Genomic DNA, 7,525 nt, shown 5'->3' with positions numbered 1-7,525 from the left:
GATTGGCTGAGTCACATTCGAAGCTGTTAAATTACCCAATAAACACACACCTTTGACCGCGTACCGTTTATTTAAACGTCAATACTAAACTAACATGGCCACTCATACCAAGGAGGTTACCAGCGTTTACGTGTCACTTAGCAACCACATTGTTTAGCTACTGTTCAAGAATTGCTTGGCGGAAGAATAACACAACAGCGAAGAGAGAATTTAGGGGACATGTGACGTTCTAGTGTCGACCTCTAGCGTCGCTTCCAAGTAACTACAATAATTACATTCACTCAGCCCATCTGTGTTCGTGATATTCAACTCGTTTTCAGCAAGTTGTTTGACGACAAAGGAGACAACGCCAACTCGGCGCATGGAACGCAAAGAAAGAATAAGAAAAAGTAAGATTTTAAAATGACGAATCTTGAAGGGGCTCGTGCAAATCCTCTTTCACCGAGCGTCAACTGCTGGATGTCTGTAGCCTATTTGGAGGTTGCTAAATGCTGCCTGCAGTCTTGACCAACAGACCCCATACATTTCAGGGGCATATGTGTTGAGCTTGAAGTTATTTTCCACCCATAGGTTAAAGGGGGAGATGATATGTCCAGGTTCCCAGTGTTGTGCAGGAGCAGAATCATCAGAAAAAGGTAAATAGGGCCTCCAAAGAAAAGATCCAGTCCTGACCATTTCATTCCACTTTCAAATCTAGTGCGGGGAAAATTTAGACTGTATCATCATTAGTAGCCTATGTCAGAGCAGTGGGGTCTGGGGAGCTCCAGCGGTCCACTATCTCACTATTATTTCAGAGCTTATCACACTAGAGGTCAGCACAGTGAGAGAATGTAGGGTTGCCTGATAGCATATCATTGTGTGATCTAATAGCTAATGCATATTCATTTGGGGGCTCTTGTTAGGAAAAAGTTTGGGAGTCCCTGTTTTAGACGACCAGCAGGGACCTAGTCAATACAGCACGTCTGTAAGGGAAGCTGGAGAATGCCAATGGTACAACAGAGGATTCTGCATCCATGGTAAATCCATAATACACACACACACACACACACACACACACACACCCCACATGAACCTGCCTAAGTGTTGTTCTTGTCTGGTACTGGGATCAAAATTAAGATGTGCATTTAAAACAATTGTACAATTTTTTTTTTTTTGTTTGGTTGTTTGTTTTCATGGGATTCTAAAACTAACCAACCTGAACATAACCAAGCCAAGGGTTTAGAAGTCAAATGACTAATACTGTATATCTCATTTGTCATCATCATCATCTCCCACAGGTCCAAACTGCAAGTATAGCCATGTTAAAGGGGTTATGTGCGCTAACTATTTCTTAGGCTTTTGTCCACATGGAGCTGACTGCAACTACAATCAGTAAGATCTCCATTTCTTTTTTTCTTCTCTCAAACTACCACTCATGAGCCTCTTAAACAAAATGCATTGCTGTTTCTGTCTCTTTCCTTCGTTATCTACTGAGGAGTTAGTGAAGAAGTAAATTAGCAATGCAGTGATCTCAGTGCTGGCTTCAGTGATTCTATTTTAGCAGGATTGCCACTCCATGTCTAATATGCTTTCAGTACTTTTGATCCTATAATTGTATGAAAAAGTCACATTTGTTTTTTCAATTGTTCAATTGTTTTTGGTTGTTAATCTACAATACATTTCTTTGTTTATAAACTATGGCTTTGCAAAGGTTTTAATATTGTTTTTTTTGCTGCCTTAGTATTCCCATGTAAAGCCTCACAAAACCTGATTATCACAGCTTATAGAAGTTGTAAAAGCCTTGTTTCAATGACAGCTAGCCTGGTTACTATATTCCCAGGTGAGAACCCACTGTAGTTACCCTTCCCCTTACAGACCAGTTGAGAAAACACATGTTCATATGCCTCAGTCCCCACGTTCCTGGCATACTTGTGTCCTCCTGGTTGCCCCCTCAATTGAATTTCCTTCAATTTCTCCCCTCCTAGCCCAAAATTTGTCAGAACCTACACTCACAGGAAACTTGTAAAGGTAGGTGCCTCCCACTGAGTACAAGATGGAATAGCACAACAATTATAATATCAATTTGAGTAGAGCGTCTCCCATTTTGATGCTTGACCCTGTTTCTAACCTGGATGTTCGGTCATCTCATCGACAGCTTTCTCCAGAGCTTACCCTTGAAAACCTCGGCCACTGGATCAGACACCAGAGAGAAACTGTTTCAAGAAACCAGGCAAAATAAACCACAAATAGGTGAGGTAGATACTTTTGAACACAGGAAAACCAAAATAAATTGGCAATAAAAGCATTGGAGTTCAAGAGAGTCATCGAAATGGAACAGAAGATACATGTATAATTTTCAGATCTCCAGTCTTATCTGACTAATTATAATTTAAAACAAAAAAAATTTATTAAATAGGTTGATTGATACAGCCATTGACATAAGGACTGACCACGTGTGACAAACATGAGCTTAAATGTATTTTGAAACTAAATAATTTGTTTACATTTGCATTGTAGGAATACATTTTGACACCTGTAATTTGAGCTATCACAATATCTGAAAGTTGTCTCCATCAGAAAGTCCCACTCTTCATAAATCTGTCTGTATGTAACTGATATACTGAGACAAAATTCCAGATTGGGGCTTTATGCACTTTACTATTCATATTTCATATTAGGTGTCATGACATATTTGATATCGGAAAGCTCTATCTTTAATTAAAAACTGAACACTGTACATGTGAGCAAAACCTTGTTATTCAATTGTGCCGTGTGGGTGAGCAAAATGGGTGAGCGTGTGGGTGAGCAAAATGTGGATACCTTTTTTTTTTAAAAATTAGTTGGACCTTGAGGAACACAAGGAACACTGAACACTGTGTCAGAACATAGAAACTGAACACAAGACAAACACAGAACTGACGGCTGCATTTACAAATTGCAAAGATTTTCTGTACTATGCCCATACTATTTTTATTTATTTTTTCTCATGTTACACTTTAAAAATGTGGAAGTTTTTGAGACCAACAGCAATAAAACACAACGCAGAACAACAGTACCAGTCAGTTTCATACTGTGAAGGACTAGCTCTCCCATATTACTTGGGGTAAGTTGACAAGTTATTGATTGTCTTGAGGAATTAGATTATTATGGTTATTATTATTGTTACTCATTATAGCAGCTTTGTATTCATACACACTGTAAGACATTTCAAGTTGGTTTAACTTGGAAATGCAAGTCCACCTGCTGCCTTGAAAATGCAAGTTAACTCAACTTGAAGATTACCTTTGTTTCAACTCAGAAATTAAAGTTCATAAAGTTGACTGAACTACAATGTTCTAGTTGTCTCAACATTGTTTTTTAAGTTGTCAAAGTTGATTGAACTTTTAATCACTTGTTTCAACTTAATACTGTGAGTTAAAACAAAGAATTATTTTACATTATCAATGCAAGAAAACTTTCCTTACCTAGTCGGATAAACACACATTTCTGCATTATTGTAACTCAGGGTTTCAAGTTAAAATAACTTAACTATGTTTATACGACTTGCCATTTCAAGTTAAGAGGATTTAAATTCCAAATTTGTTTCAACTTACATGTATAAGTTATCTTGACTGATAATTGCAAGTTTGCTTGTTTTCATAAACTTCACACTGAATTCTTGCAGTTCATCTGTTCAAAAATATACCATTTATTAACATTATACATTAGCTTAAACATTGGGTTTTGGTACATCTCAAACATGCCTTCACACCCAAATAGCTGTATTAATTAGCCTACTATGGCTTTAGATAAAAACAAACAGTGCACATTATAGCTTACAGTCCTGAAGAACACTGATATTAACACTAGTTGACCAACCAGCATCTGTTACTGCCCCCTAATCAAAGCAGTCTAAAACCAGGCCGGCTCCATGGTGCTGAAAGGGCAGTACCAAACATAAGGATCTCCTTCCCCAGGCCTTAAGTCGTGGCCACAACATAATTATCTCGTCCCCACGCCTTAATAAGTCGTGGCCGCATAATAAGGATCTTGTTCCCATGCATTACTAATTCGTGGCCATGCATTATTTTATTAACATGAGATGTCACCAGAGGGGCGGAATTGGATGAGGATGATGACAAATGTCAACAGGTTTGAAAAATTAGGGTGCGATCACAACTACAATTCAATTCATTTTCTTTTGTCTGAACCATAGTGGAAAAGTTTCCTGTTTTGCATTTTTATACTTGGTTTATTTCAGTTCACAATGCCCAATGACAAGAAAACCAGGGCTTGTAAACCAAAGTCACATGGACTCTTAAGTAGCTTGTTTATTATACAGAGTTTGGTAGCCTGTCATCCCACATGGTTAGAGATTTTGGTAGTGAGGGAAGTCAAAACAAATCCAATTCCAGTCCCTCTAACTTTCGCTAAGTATGATGGACTTGTCTGCACTCTTTGCCGTAATTCACCTTCTCTGTTGTTCATACCATGTAATCAAAAATAATCAAATCCACAGTTCCAACTGGCTACACATGTCTGCAGAAGTTATTCCAGTTTATGTGACCTGGAAGAGAGCCGTACTGGAACATCAGCATATTGCCCAAAAGACAGATTTCAAACTGACATGATCTTCTGTGCCACAACCAAAAACATGAATGTCAAATTTATGAACACAAATTTAAACCAGAGGGCAATAGAAACAAGGTTGTTTAATCATGTTTCCTGTACCATGAAACAGAATTTTGTTTTTCACTATGAAAGTTCTCCTTCCTTCTCTATCTCTTATTCCCTCTACCTCTCTGCTCCTCTCCTCTCCTCTCCTCTCCTTCAGGTCAAGCTTGGATATTATTACGTGTGTTGTCGCTGCTATTGTTACTGTTTCTGGTGTTTGGAAGACGGATACGCTGCAAGTGCTGCAAATACACAAAGTCCAAGGCTCAAGCCCATCCCTCTGACAGATTGGTGGGGCAACCTATTCATGACTTTTTAACCCTCATTTTTACCTAATGTGAAAATAAACACAGCCTCCAGAATGCAAATGTATAGGGAGGGACTTCCGAATTGTTTTTGTCATCAATCATCCATGTTTCTTTGAATTTTCTTTGTAGAAATATCCAGACAATGTCAGAGTATTCAGTGCCAGCATCACTGAATGATGGTGAAAAAGGCAATCCTCCAACACAATCCTTGGACTGACTAATTTCCTGAGAGAGTATTCTTTTCACATTCAGAAATTATGATATATTATTATTATTATTATTAGCTTTTGGTCAAAATACTACTTTTTGAACTACTGAATAGAGAATGAATGAATGAATGAATGAATAGAACAATCAAACCCAGTCCAAACACTTTTGTTTCTTGCAGGTTATTGCAAAGAAATGATTGCAAAGAATGTGCAAAAACAATTTTTTTGAGTTGCCTGAATTAATAATGACACATTTCATTTGTTATACAGGATATACCTCCTCCAGAGTTAAAGCCATCAAAGGTACATGGGAAATATCCCAAGGCTTCACTAATTTCTGTCAGTGTTGTATTGTGTAAAAGGAAATGGGTAATTCAAAAAGAATTACCCATTTCCTTTTACACAATACAACAAAATGCTTACAAAAATGTATTTGCATGGACAGTTTTAAGAGGATTCCTGATCATGCTTTCAGTAGTGCATCTTTTTTGTTTCGGCAGACATCTGGAGGAGGACTAATTGCTGGATCAGAATAGTGACTCATTGGAATGACCGCAGTTCTCTGTTCTTGCCAGTGAGATGGAATATCCTACTACATATATAATGGCTGATGGCTATTATGCTCTAAATATTTAGCCTGCTTTTTCTCTTATTTTGTTTTCTTTTCTCTCTATTTTCTCTGTCTTATCTGTCCTATATTTGAATCAAACAACATCAACATGCAAGGGCTTATTTTCTTTCATTTTGAAAACCTTTTTTAAAATCATACTTCCACCGTACAAGGTGTGGGCAAAATAAAGCAAACCCTGAACAAAACATGAATATAAAGTCCCTAATTAGGAGTATGGCCACCCTTTGCATTCACAACAGCTTCAGTTCTCCTTGGAATATTTTCTTATAAGTCCTGAACTCTGTGTAGTGGGTTACTGGGCCTTTCTTCAAGAAGGAAAAGGAGGAGGTGGTGGATGGTGGATGGTGGATGACGGCCATGTAGGGCAATCATTGGACCTAATGACTCCCATGAGATTGCTGACCTTACCAGATCTGCCACCGCGTTTAACAGATGGCAGCAGACATTCTGGCTTAAAGCATCCTTTGGCTTTCTATAAATGTAATCTCTTCAGGATGTAGGAAAAACAGTGTAGGATGACTCATGTTCCTTAGAACCGGTTGTGTCTTTGTGTGTTGGCCTTGGATACAAGAGGCGTCCGAATAGCAGCCCTGCCATAAATATCAGATTTGTGAAGCTTGGGTTTTTGTTGAGACTGTGTCAGATATTTATTCAGTTCTGTGGTCATTTTTGAGGCGGCTGTTCTGTGGTGTTTAGCACCTCTCCTGGAAAATCTCTGCGTATCCCTTCGACTTGAGATTTTGCTGTTGCTGTTTGCCAATGAAGTCTGTCCCTGTTTGTCCTGTGTTGTCATGCTTTTCCAGACTGTTCCCCTTGCCACATGAAATAATTTAGCAGTTTTTGTGACCGATGCACCTGCAGATAAGACTTTTCAAGAGTACTTTTCCCTGTTTGAAATTGACAATATTCTGAGCTGGTGAAAAAAGCCATACTGTCAGTGGTTAGAGCAGATGCCCAGGACACAGGTGTGTGTGCTGAAAAGTGAATGTTTTTGAAAAGTTGAGTGAAATATTGCTTCAGCAAGATGACATTGTATGAAACATAAACAGCAATAAAAAATAATTAATTCCTCTAAATATAAGATCATGTGAAGATCTGCATTATTAACTTATCTTGTACCTCACTCTATTGCATGAGGGCTCAGTGCTGAAGGGAACTGATCTCTCTTAATTTTATCTGAGTTTTGTTTCCCAGCAGCATGTCGGTGACGGAGGGAAATCTGACAGCAACAGCTGCGGCAAGTTATAATGCAGAACACTTCAGTCTTTCACAAGTACAGAAGCATTTGCAATGATGGACTAATTGTACACATCATGCGATTCACTCCAACATATTTGGTACGCTGTACTTGGGGTATGTAAACACATTTCATGGTAGTGTTTGATGGAATAAATTCATAGGAATTGGTATCCAACACAGAATTGTAGGTAACATCTGCATGCCTAGGTTACTGTCTAGATAGATACATTAAAAGCAAGTTGCAAAGATGGAAGTGAGCTCACTGGTATTTTCATGTATTCATAAATTCATATTTTCAACTCTTCAGCCTGGATCCTATTTAAAACAAATAGACAGATCTAAATACAGTCATTTGACAGGTAGATTTCAGCGATTTTCTTTTACAGTTATCAGTTCTGTATTTATAGAAACGTGCATGTACTTTCCACCTCAGTAGTCAGGCTATATGAATTTATATGCTTATATATCACTCTTGAGAATCACTTTGAGGAAGTAGGTCCATTGAA

The sequence above is a fragment of the Centroberyx affinis genome, unplaced genomic scaffold (genome assembly GCF_046629955.1).
Source record: "Centroberyx affinis isolate AG114_WGS23_722 - 3 ecotype Tasmania unplaced genomic scaffold, CSIRO-AGI_Caff_v1 ptg003252l_1, whole genome shotgun sequence".
In the NCBI taxonomy this organism is placed as follows: Eukaryota; Metazoa; Chordata; class Actinopteri; order Beryciformes; family Berycidae; genus Centroberyx; species Centroberyx affinis.
Note: the sequence above shows the minus strand (reverse complement) of the source record.